General features: G+C 41.3%; 1 protein-coding gene and 1 pseudogene across 2 annotated transcripts in view; both read right to left on the bottom strand.

The window, feature by feature from the left end:
- Positions 1 to 21,878, bottom strand: part of RNF150 (ring finger protein 150) — a 248,337-nt gene that overhangs the window by 61,054 nt on the left and 165,405 nt on the right. The window lies entirely within an intron of this gene.
- Positions 18,266 to 19,327, bottom strand: LOC100624892 (small ribosomal subunit protein eS4, X isoform-like; annotated as a pseudogene).

Raw genomic sequence — 21,878 nt, 5'->3', positions numbered from 1 at the left:
AGTCTCCCACGTTTCAGAAAATGTAGAGAATGTAGAAAGAGTGACATTTCTCTCTTTCTGGCCAGGAAGAACATTTAATGGAAAGAAGGCAAGTGGGGAAACATGCACAGATCTTTCAGGATAACCTGAGAGTTGCTACCTTTAAATCAATCCAGAATTTCTTTCTCTCACAGTTGGAAGACAACTGCAAAATAAAGCCTCACTTCCGTCGATATCTGGGGTCTCACGCAAAAGGGCAGAAGAACTCCCGGAAGCATTTCACAGCACAAGGGACATTTTAAATTGTTATGCCTGGTGGCTGTCAGAAGCCAGAGGGAAAGGGACTGGAAGCCAGAGGGAAAGGGACTGGAAGCTTTACCGTTTGTACAGCTGATGTGCCCAACGCTACTGCTGTCTCACACACCAGCCCTCAGGAGCCTCGCTCCGAGTGGCAGGAGAACGGGGGCATTTCGTAGGCGCGGGAGTGGGGGTTCCTAACGAAACTTCCTCTCAACTTGGCTCATAAGAACCCCTCAGAGGGGTCCGGGACTGCATGAGTCAGAAATCTGTCTTCTCACAAGACTCCAGATCCCAGGCAGAAGCAGTCAGAAGGTCCTGCCTGGGGCAAGAAGAGAGAGAACCGTCTGTCTTAAGTTCAAGGGTGTCCTGAGGACACACTATCCTTGCCCAACGCTCTCTCCTCCGTGCTGTGCTATTCCTGGAATCTTTCCCTCTCTTCCCTCACTTCTGTCTTCTATTGTTCTAACAGCTCTACAGTTTTCTTTGTGTTTAGAAGGCTTTAGGCTCAAATGCTTCCAAAGGATGCCACAAATTAGAGATGAGTTCAGGAAGTGCCACCTCTGAAGTGCACATAGACAGGAATCCACGTGCCAAGGACGGGGTTAGCTGTGTATAGGATATGATGGCACTGGGGATGAGGAAAAGGGGAGGAGCCCCCTGGATGTGTCATGTATTTCCAGATGACTGTTCAGCATGCCCTACAGGTTTACTGTTAGAAGGTATGGATCACATTCATTCATTCCTTTATCCATGCATCCATCTGACAAGGAGTATCAGCCAAGGACTGTGCCCCTCACTGGGAAATCAGCATCATACGGATTTGGCTCCTTCCCTTCGGGAGTATAATGGGAGAGGGAGACACCAGTAAAATAATAAAATATAAATAAACTACCTAATGGTAACAGGGCTAAGTATCACATTGGAAGGACACAGAGTTGACAGGGAGCTTGTAACTGGGAGATGTATCCTAGTTTGGATGCACAGAGGAAGTTTCCCTGATGAGGTGCCCAAGCTCAGACCTGAGGGCTACCCAAACCCAGTCTTCCGGGCAGAATGACTGGCTGGTATAAAAGCCCTGAGTTCGGCCTGGGGAGAAGACCAGCCCCTGTGCAGCAGCATGAGGGAGAAGCTGACGCTGGATGAAGTGTCCTCTGCACCCCTCACCCCAAAATAATAATCGACCTCTTTAAGTTCAGGCTCCACATTCAGAAAACAAGTTCAAAATCAAAATATTCTCACTCGCTAGTGTTCCTTCTGGGGGGGTGTGTGTGGGGGGAATCAAACATTCTGGTCCTTTTGACCATTCCTGAGATGTAGGCTCTGTTGTGTTTCCTGCGCAAACAGTAGAGTCAGAAAGACAGACCGCAGGGTCAATCTTCAGCTGTTTTAGCCTAAATAAGTCACTTAATATCCTGCAGTCTCATCTGCCTCATCTCTGAGATGAAGACCTATCTATGCCTACAGAGAAGGTTTCCCCAAGTCTCTCTCCTACAGAAGTCAGTTCTTATACCCTGAGTGATTTCTCTCTTTGCACTGGTCATTCTGACATCGCCTCTGTAAGGGTTAGTTTTATGTGTTAGTTTGTAGGCTACGGAACCATTTATTCAATCAAACACTAATTTATGGTATTCTGTAGATGTGATTAATGTCTACAATCAGTTGACTTTATTCTTATTTATTTATTTTTGCTTTTTAGGGCCACATTCGCGGCATATGGAGGTTCCCAGGCTAAGGGTTGAATCAGAGCTGTAGCCGCTGGCCAACGCCAGAGCCACAGAAACTCGTGATCCAAGCTGTGTCTTTAACCTACATCATGGCTCATGGCAATCCCAGATCCTTAACCCACTGAGCGAGACCAGGGATCGAACCTGCAACATCATGGTTCCTAGTTGGATTCGTTTCCGCTGTGCCACAACAGGAACCCCATATAATCAGTTGACTTTAAATAAAGGAGGTTAGTTTAAACAATCTGGGTGGGCCTGATCTAATCAGTTGAAGAGCCTTATGAGCAAAAACTGAAGTTTCCCTGAGGAAGAAAAAACCCTGCCTTGAGATGGCAGCATCAACCCCTGCTCAGTGTTTCCAGCCTGAAGGCCTGCCCTGCAGATTTCAGGCTCGTCAGCACCTACAATCAGATGAGGCAATCCTTTGAGAATACATAGTGGAATATGGTGGCTCTCTGGAGAACCCTGCCTCGTACATCCTCCAATAAGAACATAAGCTCTATTCACTGTTGTATTCCCAGTATCTAGAATAGATCTTGGCACATAGATGATGCTCTGAAGTATTTGCTCCATGAATATTTATCCAAGGACCTGGCACTCCTCACTCCCTACACACAGACTCACTCTTTCCGAATCTCTTTCACCTTCATTGCATCTTTGCTTTTCTCCATGCCGCCCCCTTGTTCATGATCTCATTAACTCCTTTCTTTTTCGGTGTTATTGTAATACCACGTAAACTGCTCTGCAATGCCACCAATCATTCCCTGTTCTTTCCATCCCACTCATCCTTGCCAGATTTACCTTCCTAAAATAAAGTGCTAGCCACGTCACCCCTTATTCCATTCTGTTCTGTGCTAGGAACTGGGTGCAAAGATAAGACAAGGTCCCTTCCTTCAAGGTGGTATTGCAGGCCTTCAGGGGTCCCTTGGGAACTAAAGTGGAAAAGGCCATTGAAAGACCACACTCTTGGGTCACTGTCTTCTGTTCCTTGATCTTAAGCAAGTCTTAGTTCTCCAAATTTAGCTCCTCATGTGAGAAGTTACATATATATGATTATTTCTCTCTCTCTCTCTCTCTCTCTCTCTCTCTCTCTCTATATATATATATATATATATACATACACACATATATTCTGTACCTGTGGCATACAGAAGTTCCCAGGCCAGGGGTTGAATCAGAGCCAAAGCTGCAGGTCTACACCACAGCCACAGCATTGCCGCAACTGCGACCTACACCACAGCTCATGGAGATGCTGGATCCTTAACCCATGAGGGAGGCTGGGGATGAAACCTGTGTCCTTGTGGATACTAGTTGGGTTCGTTACCTCTGAGTCACAGTGGGAACTCCTGAGAAATATTTTATAGTTATGGAGTTTGCAAGTGATTGAGTGTGTGTGTGTGTGAATAAATAATGCCCATGAAGCTTAAACCGTAAGTCCTGGCCTTCTTTAATTGTAAGCTACCACACATTTTATTAATACCGCCATTACATATTGTTTTTAGACACTATGTATATACGATGTGATCACTATGATTTCCACTCTAAAACTTTTTAATGCTGAAAGCAAGTAACTCTAAATTTAAAAAAATCAAAGAGAGAATTAGGGCAACAGAAACAGTACTGAAATGATACAGAGGGTGATTACACTGGTTATTAACTAACATTAACTAGCATTCATTTATTCCTAGTAACTATATTTCTTGCATTGACTAAAAAGGAAGACTATAACCTTAAAATTGGAATGGCAAAACCATTTTTTCCCCTCCCAAATTGAAAGAAAAATGAACGTGACTAGACTAAAGAAATAAAGGACCAGGAAAAGAAGCTGGAGTTCCGTGAAATGCACTAATGGTTCAATAAACATCGCTAAGGCAAAGTCCATCTCAACTCATCCTTTTATGATTCTCAGTGGAGCGCTGTCCCTTCCCAGATTTTAACAAAGGCTGCAGGAGAAAGTACATACAGAGGAACATCAGGACAAGATATCCTATCTTCTAATAATCCTGACAGGCTGGAAATACAACAGAGGATTGACCAAAGCTCTTCTCCCTTATTCACTGAAGGAAAGCCAACATGTTGCAAAGAGTTCTTTGACTCCCTGACAAAAGATAATTGCCAACAACTGCAACATGGTGCTGAGATGATTATGAATAATGTAACATGCTCTCACATTTGGGGGCCAGTAAGGACAAATCCCGCTAAACTCGTTGCCACATGGATTGATTCTTGTTTTCTGTTGTCCTTGCATCTATATATGTGAGTCCTTCCTCAATTAGCTGATGGGTTTGCCCGACCAGGAGGTGGAAGGGGCTGTTCTGGGCTTTCTCTCTCACTTACTTGTGTAGGCTTTGTTAGACCCTGCACCCCACCACAGAGATCAGGATCCTGGGGTTTTCCTTTTGGCACCAGTGCAAGCTGTTTCATTCCCCTTGATGAAACGGTTATCAAAGAACATGAGTCACGCAGGGACAGAAGAATCTCACTCTCCTAGGCAATGTGAATGGTTTAAACAAGATCTATTCGGTGCTTCTGTGGGGAGCTGAAATGCTTCTTCAGAGCCTCTGAATCTTTTTTGCAAAACTGTCAATGAACTAAGAGTGAGTATTTAATGAAAGACACTAATAAATAAACAATATCTACTGGTTATTGAATGCCAACTATGTACAAGCATGTTACATACATTTAAAATTTTTTTTGTCTTTTTTTTTAAAGGGCCGCAGCCATGGCATATGGAGGTTCCCAGGCTAGGGGCTGAACCGGAGCTACAGCCGCTGGCCTACACCACAGCCACAGCAACCCCAGATTCGAGCAGCGTCTGCAACCTACACCATAGCTCATGGCAACGCTGGATCTTTAACCCACCTAGGGAAGCCAGGGATCGAACCTGCGTCCTCATAGATGCTAGTCAGATCTGTTTCCACTGAGCCACGATGGGAACTCCCTATTGCTAATTTTTTAAAAATTGAATTAATTTTAAAAATTAAGGTATAGTTGATTTACAATGTTGTATTGATTTCTGCTGTACAGCAAAGTGATTCACTTATACATACATACATACACTCTCTTAAAAAATATTCTTTGCACTGTGATGTATCATAGGACATTGGATATAGTTCTCCTGTGCTCTACAGCAGGATCTTGTCTCTTGGAATGGGAGGCTGGGCTTATCAGATGTAAGCTATTAAACACAGAGGGGATAAACAACAAGAGCCTATATATATATTATTAATTCACAACAGCCATGTGAGGTAGACATTGTTATTTCCATTTTATGGAGGAGGAAGCTGAAGTTGGTTAAAGTAAACGACCCAAAGAGGTAGTCAATTGCAGAGCTAGGACTCAAACCCAATCTTACTGACGCTATTTGTACCCAAATCTATATGCCACCACCCTTCCTCCCACTGCTGAACTGTCACAAGCAAGGCAGGGGGAGTTAAAGGAATTCAGTTTTATTCTTTCCCAATGTATTTTTGTGCTCGAGCCTCAAGGGGGCAGTACCTTCATTACAGGGGTTGGGCGCTGAGCAAAACCAGAGCAAAAGTCATCGGCCTTAAGTGTATTTACTTGGCAACAGAAGAGAAAAGCTGTCAAATACTGGCCTCATCAGGCCTATGCTTGGCTCTCAGGCTGCTTACTTTATTTGGGAAGAAGGTAACACTGGCCTCTAAATGCTCTGTCCCCCCCATCCCTGCCCCACCAAGTCTGGTAAATGTTGGTTGGCAGCTGCACGATTTTCCACAAATTTTCTACTTTGTACCATGAAGTACTATAGAAAGAAATACACACACACACACACACACACACACACACACACACACACACACACACACACATACACACACACATACGTTTTTAAAGCTCTTTCCAGACTGGTTTCTCTTTCTTGCCCCCGCTTTCTAAAATACTAATGTGGTATCACTCCCCAGATTTGAAGTGCTTCAGCTGCTCCCCACCGCCTACGGCACAAAGTCAAAATGTCTGAACACAGCACAGAAAGAAGGCTCACCCATCTGGCCCCCTCACATCTGCTCCACCCCCATGTTTATCCCACACTCTTGCCACAACTCTGGAATGCCCTTCTCACTTTTACAAAAGTTTTTGGTGTTGCAAATCTAGCTCATAATTCAAGTCACAGCTCAGATGTCCCTTCTCTTCCCCGAATATCCCCCCCCCCCCTTTTTCAGACTTTGCCAAGGAGAGTCAGTTTCTTTTCCTTTTCTTCTCATTCTGTTTTCTCACATATGTGGCAGCAGCTGCGTATGCGTTCCAGTTTCAGAGTTTGAAGACTGCTCCTTAGCTTTGGCGTAATTTAACTTGCCTGTGGTTCAGTTTTCTATTCTATGTTTTATGACAATGTCTTTTAATTGACAAACTTCTGAAGTAATATTGCCTGCAATAACCCATCAGAGGGTTTTTATTACAAGGAAAGGACAAAGGACACAAAGAAGAACGAATGAAGCCCAGAGTTGGTTGAAGGAAAGAAATAACAAAGATTAGAACAGAAATAAATGAAATAGATGCTAAGAAGACAATGAGAAGATCAATGAAATGAAGATCTGGTTCTTTGAAAAGATAAACTAAATTTATAAGCCCTTCACTGGACTCACTAAGAAAAAAGAGAAAGGACCCAAATGCATAAAATCAGAAATGCAAAAGGAGGTACTAAAATTGATACCACAGAAGTACAAGTGATCTTGAGAGACTATTATAAAAAATTGTATGCCAACAAATTGGACAACCTAGAAGAAAGAGAGAAATTTCTAGAAACATACAACCTACCAAGACTGAATGTTATAAAACAGAAATTCTGAAAAGACTAATTACTACTAAAGAGATTGAATCTGTAATCAAAAACCTTCAACAAGTAAAAGTTCAGGACCAGACAAAGTTACTGAATTTTACAAATACTCAAAGAAGAACCAGTACCAACCCTTCTTAAATTCTTCCAAAAAGGTAAAAAAGATGAGGGAACTTGTCTAGACTCATTTTAAAATTACAAGGTAATTTTATCATTGTCCTGCTACCAAAACCAGACAAGGGCCTCACAAGAACGGAAAATTACAGGAGATCCCATTGTGGCTCGGTGGGTGGAGAACTCAACATGGTGTCTGCAAGGATGTGGGTTCAATCCCTGGCCTTGCTCAGTGGGTTAAGGATCTGGTGTTGTCACAAGCTGTGGTGTAGGTCACAGATGTAGCTCAGATCTGGCATTACTGTGGCTGTGGTGTATGCTGGAAGCTGCAGCTCTGATTCGACCCCTAGCCTGGGAACTTCCATTTGCTGCATGAGCAGCCATAAAAAGGAAACAAAAACAAAATAAAAAAGAAAAGAAAATTACAGGCTAATATCAGTGATAAACAGATGCAATAATCCTCAACAAAATGTTAGCAAACTGAATTCGGCAATACATTCAAGTGATCACACACCATGCACAGGCTGGCAGCTGCAACTCTGATTTGACCCCCAGCCCAGGAACTTCCATATGCCATGGGTACAGCCATTAAAAAAAGAGTCATATGATCACCTCTATAGATGCAAAAAAGCACTTGACAAAATTCAACATTCATTTATGATAAAAACTCTCAACAAAGCAGGTGTGGAGGGAAAGTACCTCAACAGTACAGGTCAGATATGACAAACTCACAGATAACATCATATTCAATAGTGAAAATCTGAGAGGATGTCCACATCAGCCACTTTTATTTGACATAGTATTAAAAGTACTAGCCAGGGCATGTAAGTAAGAAAAGGAAATAAAAGACATCCAAATTGGAAAGGAAGAAGTAAAACTGTCACTACCTGCAGATAACATGATATTATATAGAGAAACCCCTAGTGACTCCTTTAAAAATTGTTACATGAATTCAGTAAAGTTGTAGGATATAAAATCAATACACAAAAATCTATTGTAATTCTATACATTAATAATAAACTATCAGATAGAGAAATGAAGAAAACAATCTCATTTACAATGGCATCAAAAAAGAATAAAATACCTAGGAATAAATTTAACCGATGAGGTTAAAGACCTATACACTGAAAACAAGACATTCCTGAAAGAAATTGAAGAAGACACAAATAAATGTAAAGATACTCCATGCTTATTGAAATGGAAGAATCAATATTGTTCAAATATCCATACTACCTAGAGCAATCTATAGATTCAATGCAATCCCTCTTGAAACTGCATTAGCATTTTTCAAAGAAATAGAACAAATAATCCTAAAATTTGTATGGAACCATCAAAAAATTCCAAACAGCCCAAGCAATATGGAGAAGGTACAACAAAGCTGAAGGCATCCTATGCCTTGATTTCAAACTTTATCACAAAGCTACAGTAATTAGAACAGTATGGTACTGGCATAAAAACAGGCACATAGATCAATGGAACAGAAGAGAGAGCCCAGATATAAACCCACACATATATGGTCAATTAATTTACGACAAAGGAGCCAAGAACATACAGTTGGGAAAGGACTGTCTTGCCAATAAAAGGTGTTGGGAAAACAGGAGAGCTACATGCAAACAAATGAAACTCGACCACTCTCTTACACCATATATACAGAAATTAACTCAAAATAGATTAAAGACTTGAACATAAGGCCTGAAATCCTAAAACTCCTAGAAGAAAACATAAGTGGTAAGCTCCTTGACATAGGCTTTGGAGATGATTTTCTACATCTGACACCAAAGTTAAAAGCAACAAAAGCAAAAATACCCAAGTGGGACCATCTCAAACTAAAAAGCTTCTGCACAGCAAAGGGAACCAACAACAAAATAAAAAGGAAGGCTTCTGAATTGGAGAAAATATTTGCAAATCAGGTATCTGATAAGGAGCTAATATCCAAAATATATAAAGAGCTCATACAACTCAATAGCCAAAAGCCTCTAAATGTTGTGATTAAAGAATGGGCAGAGGAAATGAATAGACATTTTCCCAAAAAAGACACACAGGTTACCAGCAGGCACATGAAATACACTCAACATTATTATCTGGAAAATGTAAATCAAAACTCACATTTGTCAGAAGGGCTATTATCAAAAAGACAATAAAACCATAAATAACAATTGTTGGTAAAGATGTGGAGAAAAGGGAACTTTCATGCACTCTTGGTGGGAACGTAAATTGGTATAAACACTATGGGGAACGGGATGGAGGTTCCTCAAAAAATTAGAAATAGAACTACCATATGATCCAGCAATTCCACTTCTGGGTATTTATCCCACAAAAATGAAAACACTAATTCAAAAAGATATGTGTACCCCCTTGTTCACTGCGGCAGTACTTACAATAGCCAAACATGGAAACAACCTAAGTGTCCACTGATGGACAAATGGATAAAGGAATTGTGGTATATGTACACAAAAAAATATTATTAGCCCTGAGATCTTGAAATCCTGCCATTTGTGAAGACACGATGGACCTCGAGGGCATTATGTTATGTGAGATAAATCAGACAGGGAAAGACAAATACTGCACTAGCCCTTTTATTTACGTAGAATTTAAAACAAACAAGCAAACAAACACAAGCTCACAGATGCAGAGAACAGATTTGTGGTTGCCAGAGGTGTGGCGTGAGTAGTAGAAGAAACAGGTAAGGGGGGTCAAAAGTAAAAAGACAAAGAAAAGAAGAAAGAAAAGAAAGGAAAAAGAAAGAGACAAAGACAACGGTTTAACCGCTTAGTTAATATCATTCCAATGTACTGATAACCAGTGATTACATGTTGATCTTACATACAGACACTTTAAAAATTATTTTATCTGTCCTAATACATTTTTCAATAACAGACAATTATGGAGTTCCCATCATGGCTCAGTGGTTAATGAATCTGACTAGGAACCATGGGGTTTTGGGTTCAGGATCCCTAAGATCCCTGGCCTTGCTCAGTGGGTTAAGGATCCGGCATTGCCGTGAGCTGTGGTGTAGGTCGCAGACGTGGCTCGGATCCCGCATTGCTGTGGCTCTGGCGTAGGCTGGGGGCTACAGCTCCAATTGGACCCCTAGCCTGGGAACCTCCATATGCCAATGGGAAGCGACCCTAGAAAAGGCAAAAAGACAAAAAAAAAAAAAAAAAGGCAATTATTCTGTTGGTATAAAATATCTCTTGCTAATATTTTTACCCAAACACATTTTAAGACTTCGGATAAATGTATTAAAACACTTGTAAGAAATTTCCTAGCTAAAACTGGAAATTAAACGAGATCATTCTTGCTCATAATTGGCCTTTATTTTTAAATTCGGTAATAGTTCACAGTATAAACAGTCTTATACACTTTCAGTGAGAAAGAAAATTGATGTAATCTTTGGTAAGGGCAACGTGCAGAGTGAATCAATTTTGAAATGCATAACTCTTTTGATCTAGTTTTTAAAAAATACAGTTTAGATTTATATCTTCAAAGTGAGAATAAATTAAAGTTGTCAAAAGAAAAAAAGGACACAAAACATTACCTGGAAAGTAAATGCCATAGTGTTTTGGCTTTTCATTTTTGTTTTTTCAAATCATTTATTTACATATGGGCAAAATTAAAGTATTTTAACAACTAGTACAGCACAGCACTGACCCTTCATAATGGAAGCATTTTTGTTCATTTTTATGGACTCTAAAATATGAAAGAATTCTGCCTTTTTCCAGGGGCCTAACAAGGACATGATAGGGTTGACGAGCCAGTGGTCTGCTCAGATTGTCTGGCAGACACCACACAGGGTCATTCCTTCCATGCCAATCACATTTTGGGAACATCGATTTATGGGTCTGAGCACATTTCAGTTAGAAAGACCAAAATGGCGCCGGTGATGCCACTTACAGAATAGTGACTGAGCCTAGACAGTGTAATGGATATCGAAGAAGAGAAATTCCTACTCAGGAATTCCACTGCTACTCAGGTATTCCATTCCTACTGAGAGGATGTGCTTTCACTGATTTTCTTAAGTAGGATTCCATGCCATCCATGCTCCTGAAATCAGGTGAATTCAGTGAGAACCTCACCAGAATCTTGACTGCTGTAGCTTTGAAAAAGACATGGAAATCACTGGCTTTTTCTGTGCATTATCTTTGGCACAAATGCCCTGCCTGTGGTCCAGTACCTGGCAATCCACGCACTCAGGGTATCATGAAATGTGCTGTATTATGCAAATCAATAGGCTTATTCTCCATTCCTGTTACTGAGAAAAGAGCCTTGCTGACATAGTGGGCACTTTAGTATAGTCTAGGATGGAAGGTGAGTATCTTAGTTATACATGAGGAAGTTTGAAAAAAGAATATTTCTGCCTGTTGTTAAAGAGATTTTAAGGAGTTCCCGTCACAGCGTTGCTGTGAGCTGTGGTGCAGGTTGCAGACGTGGCTCGGATCTCGAGTTGTTGTGGCTCTGGTGTAGGCCAGTGGCTACAGCTCCAATTAGACCCCTAGCCTGGGAACCTCCATATGCTGCGAGAGCGGCCCAAGAAATGCCACAAAGACAAAAAAAAAAAAAAAAAAAAAAAAAAAAAAAAAAAAGGAGATTTTAAAACTGATACCAGAACTCACTACTAGGAATGCTGAGTTCTGAGGAAAAGTAGAAAGGTGAAAACAAAATGACAAATTCATGAACATCTAACAGGTATGTGATAGGACTTTCTGCAGAATATTGTGCTAGGCACTGGGGTCCAGAGATGAATCAGACATGCCTCCTGCTGGTGATGTGTTTTAAATACTGAATTGGCAGGCTGATGGGAACATGCACCTCCATACTGTGTAGAACCTGAAAGCTCGGGCTGGGGGTAAAGCAGATTTCCTTTTTAATCTTGGCTGACTATTTTGAAATAACCCCTTAACCTCTCCGAGCCTTAGTTTCTTCATTTATAAAATGAGGATAATAATAGTACCCATTTGAACTTCTCATTAACAGTGTTCATCCAACATGATGGCTCTCCATCTTTCAGGCATAGGGGAAGATTACAAGCTGTCCTGGTGGTAGCTATGGCAATGTGACTAATCCTGGCCAAAAAACTATGAAGAGAAATAACAGATTTCATTTCAGGCGAAGGTACTTAATTACTGACCTGTCAATTAACAATGTTCAAGATGGAGATGGCGTTGTCAGCCGTCATGAGCAGACGTTCCTTGCTGATTCACACGTGATCGTAAAACATAAGGTGTCCTTACTGTATTAAGCCACTAAGAGTGGGGAAATTTTCTTGGTTGTTGTTGCTGCAGCAAAAGTAGCCTATCCTGACTAGTAAAATACCTTATGGGGTGGTTGTAAGGATGAAATACTTGTTTATAAAGTGCTTAGTTAGTGTTCAGTGGATAATAGTGACATTGACCTATTTTCGTGATGCTAGTACAACAGGCAAAGGGACACATCATAAACAGATACAAGTAAAAGTGCCATAGACTTCAAGGAGAGGAGCAGTTCCTTTGTGGGGAGGTTGGGAAACTAGGATGGGAAGGACCTGGAAGTGTGGAGACTGGAGGAAAGAAATCCAAGGAGAAGGAATTTCCATGAGAAAAAGAAACCATAATAGTGTCACTGGTATGAGAAACTCAGCTGGATTGAAAGCTAGACTATTTCAGAAACAGGAGCAGGAAATACAGTTGAAAAAAAAAATGGCTCCAAATCAGTGTTCTGAAAGCGCCTAGATGGGCGGAGCAGAAGGCGGTATGAAGCGAGGAACATAATCATAGACCCGAGCCAGACTTTCCCTCACTCCTTGCGATGATCGACTTCTCATCAAGTTCCTTCCTTCAGAGCCGTCTCCTCTTGCTCCATCTCCTGTATAGAAAGACCTTGCAGTGGTGACCGTGCAGTGCTGTGGGGCTGGTGAAGGAGACGCCAGCCTTTCCCCACCATAAACTCAACCTAACCAGCCCAGCACCTCTCGGTGGGAGGTGATCCCCCGCTCCTGGGCTTGGTCTGAAATGTTTGGAGCAATTTTGAGAAACTGCGTGTCTCTGATGTCCCCTATTTAGGTTATGTAAACATCATTTTTTTTTTTTTAAAGTAGAAAGAAGAAAAGTAAAGGGAAAAAAGAGCTGTCACACAGAACCAGTACTAACTACATCATTGCTGTTATAAACACAGTTTGTTTTGGCAAGCTGATACGCTATGCTGGCCGTTTTACCTGATGGAAGGAGGGGAAAAAAGAACGCAATAAAGTAAATTATTGTTCACCTCACTAGCACAAACACTGCCCTTCTGTGAAAAAGCCGGGTCTGTTTGCAGGCCCACGATAACAAGCTGGAATCACTGTGGGGAAAGCAAATTTCTTAAAGCTGGGATAGATTTGACCTGGATTACTTAGGGTTCTTAGACAGTTGGCAAACAGTAAGGTGGGGGTTTCCGAGGCAGACTTTTAGCCAAAACCACAGCCCCAGAGAGATGAGCAAAGGGCAGAGCACTCACTGGGGCTGAGGTGTCAAATCCATAGCAGAGGTAGCTGTGTCTTGGAAAGGGTGCTGGCCCAGAAGTCAGAAAACCTAGCTGCGCTTTGGGCCCTGTGACCCCGAGTTAAGGTTTTCTCTTAGTTAAATAAAGGAGTGTTAATGGCCCCTGCCCTATCTGTAGTAGAGGCTGTTGGGAGATGAAAATTAGACATTACACATAAAGGAGCTTTGTTAACAGTTGAGTGCTTTTCAAAGTATTATAATAAATAGCCACTTATTTCACCCAGTAGTCCATAGGATTGGGGTTAAATAGCATTAAAGAAAAACCAACACCACTTGAAGAACGAAGGAGCTGCCTCAGATCCTCTGGCTACTAAACTCTGATTTTTTAGTGGCTAGAAGAAACTGATCCTTTGAGAATGCAAGTTTCGAGGGAACTGCAGAATCTTCTTATAAACTGTCTCACTCCTTCAGGTTCTGGTGGAGGGAATCTCTGTGCTTAAAACTTGACCCTGGTCTAATTATACTGTTGGGCTGTGGCAGCAAAGCTGGTTGGCTTTTGTCCCAAGTGTCTAGTTGATGACTATAACTGGGGATCAGGACATTTGAAGTCAGAATGCCATATTTAACAAGGTTATTACAGTTCAAGACTTCTTTCCTAAGGTGGCATTTGCTCTGTTGCAAATACAACAGAAGAGAACACATCATACATCATTGACCAATGCTGCCATCGCCTTTCATCTTTCCTTCCTTTAATCTCTAGATTAAGAGATAGCTAATTTTTGGCAGTTGATCCACCAAAATCCAAAGAAATCAAAGAAAAATGATTAGAAAGCACCATCAGCAAACTCTGAACTTACATTTTATGTATATTTGACTAATGTAAAAAGTTAACTTTTTTTTTTTTTTAAGTCCACAGCATTGGGTTTTTTCTTTTTCTTTCTTTTTTTTTTTTTTTTGGTACTGTGAAATTTTCTTACTTTCTTTTATTTTATTTTTTAGGGCTGTTCCCTCAGCATATGGCTATTCCCAGGCTAGGGGTCAAACTGGCACTACAGTTGCTGGCCTACACCACAGCCACAGCAACAGGATTTCTGAGCCGTGTCTGCGACCTACACCACACCTCATGGCAACACCAGATCCTCAACCCAGTGAGAGAGACCAGGCATCGAACCTGCAATCTCATGGATACTCGTCAGGTTCGTTACTCCTAAGCCACAATGGGAACTCCCTCTTTCATTATTTTAAATGAAGGTTTAACACACAGTAACATGCATAAACCCTTAGCTGGCTGATTTCTTAAGGATGCATATATTTATGTGCACACTACCCAGATGAATATGCACATTGTTTCTCGCACCCCAGAGAGCTCTCTCCAACTCTGGACCAGGCAGCACCAACCTCTTGCCATGAATCCATCGTTACGACTGCTGTCACCACAGATTAGCTTTGCTTGTGACTGATTTTCATATAAATGGAATCATAAAGTATCTATTCTGTTTGTGCAGCTTCTTTGGTTCAATGTAATGTTTTCAGATTCATCTATGCTTTGATGTATATGGATTACTTGTTTCTTTTCATTGCTGACTGGTATTCCACTGTATGAATGTATCCCAACTGATAGATTTTTCTATTGTTAGACATGGGGGTTATTTTCATTTTTTGGCTATTACAAAGGAATGTGCTATGATGACCCTTCTTGTACAAGTTTTTCTGTGAATGTATGCATTCATTTTCCTTGGGTGTATATCCAAGAGTGAAATTGCTGGGTTAGAAGATGCTTAACTTCAGTAGAAGCTGACAAGTTTCCAAAGTAGTTGTGCCCTTTTAAACTCCCACCACACCATAGAACTTTTAATTTGGCAGAGTATGTAAAATTATATTCCTGAAAGAATGAGTTTTTTAAATAATGCTTTTCATCAATAATGACTATTGAGTGGGAAGTTTACACCAACTTAAATTTGAAAAATGTAGTTAATGGCTCAGCTGTTGTATTTATTTATGGTAAAGAAAGATTAAAGAAAAGGAGAGAAAAATAAAAATTCATAAATTGTATAACTTTTTTTCTATTAACCCCAAAGCATCATAAAAACAAAAAATACTTATGTGAAAAAAACACCCTTTACCAAAATAAGAACACAAAATGTTAAAAATAGTTAACATCAGAGTTCCCATCATGGCTCAGTGGTTAACGAATCCAACTAGGAACCATGAGGTTGCAGGTTTGATCCCTGTCCTTGCTCAGTGGGTTAACGATTCAGCATCGCCCTGAGCTGTGGTGTAGGTTGCAGACGTGGCTCGGATCCCGCGTTGCTGCGGCTCTGGCATTGGCCGGTGGTTACAGCTCCGATTTGACCCCTCGCCTGGGAACCTCCAAGTGCTGCAGGAGCAGCCCTAGAAAAAGGCATAAAGACAAAAAAAAAAAAAAAAGTTAACATCACATTTTATCAGTTCTATGCCATGTCATTTTCCTCTCACATTTTAACATCTCTGCAGTTCGGACGCATCTTATCATCAATGACGATTTACATTAAATCTGCCAACTACAGATTGTCGCTTGCCATCTGGTTCTGTAAGAATGAAGTCACTAGCCACTGTGGCCCCTGACCTTCAACAGGCCATGAAAGGAGTTCAGGGTGGAGATCAGGAAGGAAGCACTATGGCCTCTGGAAAAACTGGCACAATAGGCCTTGAAGTAGGTATTTTCAGAAGAAGGTTGTATAAGCCCAATTCCTTGCATCTTCTCATATGTAGAAAAATACTATTAATGAACAGAGCCATCTGCTCCTTGTGAATAGCATCATCCTTCTGCCAAAATGTGTGTGTGTGTGACAGTACCCCCCCCCACTAAAATCACCCCTCCCCTCTTTGTAGCAGTTCCTCAGAGCTGTCTGAGAGGCTGTCTCCAGGGCTATAGTCTTCAGTGAGCCCCAAATCAAACTCAACTCACAACTCTCATTTTGTGCAATTTTTTTTAGTCATCAGACACAATATGGGAAGAGTTTAAGTTACTCAAGAATAATATTTCAGGAGTTCCCGTCGTGGCGCAGTGGTTAACGAATCCGACTAGGAACCATGAGGTCGCGGGTTCAGTCCCTGCCCTTGCTCAGTGGGTTAACAATCCGGCGTTGCCGTGAGCTGTGGTGTAGGTCGCAACGCGGCTCCCGCGTTGCTGTGGCTCTGGCATAGGCCGGTGGCTACAGCTCCGATTCAACCCCTAGCCTGGGAACCTCCATATGCCGCGGGAGCGGCCCAAGAAATAGCAACAACAACAACAACAACAAAAGACAAAAAAAAAAAAAAGAAAAGGAATAATATTTCAGAGAAATCAAAGACATGGCAATTAAAAACAAGAGCTACCTTCGTATTTGGCTGTCACATGAGTAAGATATTTAAAAATGGTACTACATCTTGGTTCCAAAAGAAGAGTAATACAAGCACATCCTGCTAGTGGGGTGTAAATTGTTACCAACTTTCAAGAAAGCAGTTTGATAAAACTTATCAAGATCCTTTGGAAATCACTTTTGACCCAGGAAGTTTACTTTTAGAAATATAGCTGAAGGGGTAAATACAGAAAAAAAAATAATGTCATGATTTTATAAGGATCAATACTGGAGGCAATTTAAAAGCCCAACAAGAGCAGGGGCAGTTAAATAAACTCCAATAATGGACTACTATGCAACCACTTAAATATTTTAAGATAATTTCTTAAGTTAGAAGGAAATGCTTACTCTATAGTGTTAAATGAGAAAGTAGAATAAAAATTGTATTGATAGGAGTTCCTGTTGTGGCTCAGCAGGTTACAAAATCCGACTAGTATCCATGAGGATTCAGGTTCCATCCCTGGTGCTGCTCAGTGGGTTTAGGATCTGGCATTGCTGTGAGCTGTGGTGTAGGTCACAGACACAGTTCGGATCCTGCATTGCTGTGGCTGTGGTGTAGGCCTGCAGCTGCAGCTCTGATTCCACCCCTAGCCTGGGAACTTCCATGTGCCACAGGTGTGGCTGTAAAAAAGCAAGAAAAAAAAATTGTATTAATGGCCTAACCCTACAATGTTTAACAACATACATAGGATGTTTATATATACATTATAAAAATTAAGTATACTAATATTAATAATAAATTAATAATAATTGCTGGGTGGTGAAACCTTTATTTTTCTTTACTTCTTTATTCTTTTCACCCTTTAAAAAATTTCCTACAATTAGCAAAGAAACCTTGAAAGTTATTTTAAATGTATAAAGAAATGGCAGAGAGAAAAAAGGACAGAATGAACTTCTTTGCAGAACAGATACTGACTCACAGGCTTTGAAAAACTTATGGTCTCCAAAGGAGACAGTTTGGCGGATGGAGGGATGAGCTGGGGTTGTGGGTTTGAAATCCCATAAAATTGGATTGTGATGGTCATTGTACAACCATAAATGTGATAAATTCATTGAGTAATAAAAAAATTAAAAAAAAATCACACACACACACACAAAAATGGCAGAGAAAAGAATGACCAATCTAATTTGTGTCACATGGGCATGAAAGAGTAAGTCAAATCTTATGAAAATCAACCAGCAGTCATCACTTTTTTTTGAAAAAAGGAACTTGGAAAAAAATCTGTTCCGAATCAAGCATATGTAGCAGGCGCAACAGGGTAAAGTCAGGACAGACCATTTCTGCCTGGCTGAAAAGCATCCCTTTGTTTTCTACTTCACGAGTTAAAGGGCTCAGAACCCTGATCACATTACAGCATTTTGTAAAATTTCTTTTACCCGTAAAGAGTTTGGAATCTTCTGTCCACACAGACATTCAGTTCATTTGACTCATCTTAAAATTAGATGGGTCCCTGGGGTTAGGAATCTTTAGTGGCTGGTATCTATTTTTAGGGCTTTCAGGAAAACTTGTGATTTTTGAAGTTTTCAAATATTAAGATGATGTTCTTTTCTCTGCCAGGTTACAATTCTTCTTGGTGTTATGTTCTTTTTTTAATGCGGTATTATCTTTAATTAAGTATAAAGACTTTTCCAATCATGTCGCCTATAGATCATTTTATCCACTGCTCCCTTTGGCCGCCAGTCTCTTGTCTTTCCCCTCAGCAATGGTAAGGTGGATACCCTTTCCACGGGGAAGAGAGATCCATGGTTTGTTGCCTTTGACAATAACAAAAGTGTTGGAGAGCTGGGTGGCAAAGCTGTTGCCATTGGCACCTTTCACATGGACTACATTGAAAGAACCAGGAAGTCTCTCCCTGCTGGTGATCACACCAATTCTTCCCCGCTTAGCACCTCCAAGTCACCATGCACAGGTTACCAGTATCAAATTTGATGAAATCAGTAATCTTGCCAGTCTCCAAATCAATTCGAATGGTGTCATTCCCCTTGATGAGGGGATCAGGGTAGCGGATGGTACGGGCATCATGGGTGACCAGGTGAGGGATTTCCTTTGTGCCCACAAAGATCTTTCTCCCTTTGCAACACTTGTACTTGGCCTCCTCAGGTGTGATACAATGAAGGGCAAAATGACCCTTGGTGTCACAGATCAGACAGAAATTCTCTCCAGTCTTGTCAATGTGGATGGCATTCATAAACCCAGCAGGGTAGGTTATATCCGTGTGCACCTTGCCGTCAATCTTAATGAAACACTGCATGCAGACCTTTATTTCATCTCCTGTTAGGGCACACTTAAGTCTGTTCCTTAGGAAAATGATGAGGGGGAGACATTCCCTCAGCTTGTGGGGACCAGTAGATGGATGAGGAGCAAACACACCAGTCAGTTTATCCAGCATCCAAGGCTTTGGAGCTGCTACGTGATTCAGGTGTTTCTTGGGACCACGAGCCATGGCCGTGCTAGGCATGAAAAGAGGGTGTTATGTTCTTCCGTAGGATCCTGTCGTGCCAGGTGGGGAGAGTGAATGCAAGCCCCCCTAAGTTCACAGAAGAATATAAGAGTCCAACTGTGAAGTTGCCTTGGGTTGTCATTAAAGGACTCAAGACCATGAGCCCATATCAGAGTTTCAGGAGAAGCAGCAGGGGAGGCTCTGAACTGCCCATGTGGGCTGGGTTGGAAGCATCCAGTGAGAACAAGAAACTCCCTGGGACATAGCGAACAAGCAGACAGAGAGGCTCATCGGATGCAAGCCACCATCAGCAAAGTACTTGTATGAGTTCCCATCGTGAAGCAGTGGTTAATGAATCTGATTAGGAACCATGAAGTTGCGGGTTCGATCCCTGGCCTTGCTCAGTGGGTTAAGGATCCGGCATTGCCGTGAGCTGGGGTGTAGGCTCAGATCGGGCGATCCTGTGGCTCTGGTGTAGGCCGGTGGCTACAGTTCTGATTAGACCCCTAGCCTGGGAACCTCCATATGCTACAGGAGCAGCTCAAGAAAAGGCAAAAAGACCAAAAAAAAAAAAAAAAAAAAAAAAGACAAAAAAAGAAAGAAAAAAAAGGAAGGTACTTGTGGTGCCAGCACTGTGCCCCCCAGTACATTCACTCAGTAAATCTTCCCAGTTCGACTTTAAGGAGGCTGGTCTTTGGCAATTGAGTCACTCTGGGCACCTTAGGATTCGTGTTTGTTCACAAAGCTTTACCAATGAACCCCTCTGCTTTTTTTTTTTTTCAGTTTCATATACACGAGCAATATGTATTGGTTTTTTAATTAAATAGGTTTTTATAGTGTGGAAGCTGTCACTGATCTTATAAAACATTCTTTTTTTATGTTCATACTTTTTTACTGTTATTTCCCCCAACACATTTTTTCCCCCCCACTGTACAGCATGGGGACCCAGTTACACACACATGTATAATTTTTTCTCCCATTGTCGTGCTGCGTTGTAAGTATCTAGACATAGTTCTCAGTGCTATGGTCCACTAACTTCTGTCTCTCAGGGCTGGTGACACTTTGCTCTCCAAGAGAAGCAGCTCTGGGAGAGATCTAGTGAAAAAGTACAAACAGAAGAGGGATTACCTGCACTTTTTTTTGTACTTTTTCACTAGATCTCTCCCAGAGCTGCTTCTCTTGGAGAGGAAAGTGTCACCTGCCCTGAGAGACAGGAGTTAATTGACTGTAGCATCTGAAGAGTTCATCATTAGGTCCACGTTAAAAGGATCCGGCATTGCCGTGAGCTGGGATGTCACATAAGAAAGGAAAGTAGCCGGGTGTCCAGGGAGATGGACAAGGATGATGTATAAGTCTCTTGTCAAGTGTAGACACATGGTATGTAACAGCCTTTGAGAAAAGTCGTCGAAATTAGGAGACCAAATTTAGGCTTTGACTTTTCAACAGCTTCAAAAAATTCCTTTTCTGAATCTCCAGGCCTATCCCTTATAGTTTCTCTCTGACTCAGATACTGGAATGTCATTAGAAATTCCTTTACGGGAGTTCCCGTCATGGCTAAGAATCTGACATGGTGTTTGTGAGGATGTGGCTTCAATCCCTGGCCTCACTCAGTGGGTTAAGGATCCAGCGTGGCTGTGAGCTGTGGTGTAGGTCGCAGATGAGGCTTGGATCTGGCATTGCTGTGGCTCTGGCGTAGGCCGGCAGCAAAAGCTCTGATTAGACCCCTAGCCTGGGAACTTCCATGTGCCACGGGTACAGCACTTAAAAAAAAAAAAAAAAAAAAAAAAAAAAGGAAGAAGAAGAAATTCCTTTGCAAGGTAGGGTACCTGCTGCCCCGATTTGCACATACAAGCTTTATTTGTCCTTCTCTATTCATTTGTTCTATACTTTAACAGTAACCATTTTATGCATTTTATGCTGTTTCCTATTTTTAGTCTAGCATATTGTTGAGTTGAAATTTCCATTTCATCTCTTTCAACCCCAGTGCTGTTAGCCATGTTCGGATCTTTGTAAAAATATAGACTGAAGTTTCAAAGAAAAAAAAAAAAGGAGACAGTATGATATATTCTATGTCCTGAACTACTAAAGAGATCTTTTAAAAAGATACAATTGAAATTTAGTTTCATTCCTAAAGCAGAGAGATGAGAAAGATGACACATAGAATCCAACTATCTATTCAAAATGGAATTCTGCCTAAATGACCCAGTTCTGGGGCTGTTTTGGGGATAAATAACTCAGAAGAAAGTTTTAAAAGGATAAGACAAAGACAAAGTTGGTCCCCAAGTGCTTTTTTTTTTTGAGTGGGAAGAAAATGTTTTAGTTCTTGAAATATGTTTCCTTTGTTAGGGTTTTTGAGTAATGGTGTTGCTAGCTGCTGGATTTTTTTCCCTATTATTTAGAACCTGAATAGAAAGATATAGGCATGTTTTAAATGCAAACAAATACAGGCATAGCTCTCAGTCACCATCTGACAGGGCAGCTATTTTCAAGCATTCCACATGGCGGCCTCAGGCAAGGTTTATTTTACCTCCTGAATCCCTCCTGCCTAGATCCTTCTCTTGATATGACTGGTGCCAACACTCCAAGTCAGGTCTCCAACATTTCTTGCCTTGAAAAGGCATGGCATAGCCTCCGAACTGGTCCCCTGACTCCAGTCAGATCCCTTTCAGCTACATCCACATGGTGCC

This window comes from Sus scrofa, chromosome 8 (assembly GCF_054392235.1).
Source record: "Sus scrofa isolate SSC_HxYL_T2T_F1_AM1 chromosome 8, Sscrofa_HxYL_maternal_Yorkshire_Landrace_v2.0, whole genome shotgun sequence".
NCBI classification, from domain to species: Eukaryota; Metazoa; Chordata; class Mammalia; order Artiodactyla; family Suidae; genus Sus; species Sus scrofa.
The sequence above is the reverse complement of the archived record's forward strand: the minus strand, read 5'-3'. Positions and strand labels throughout refer to the sequence as shown.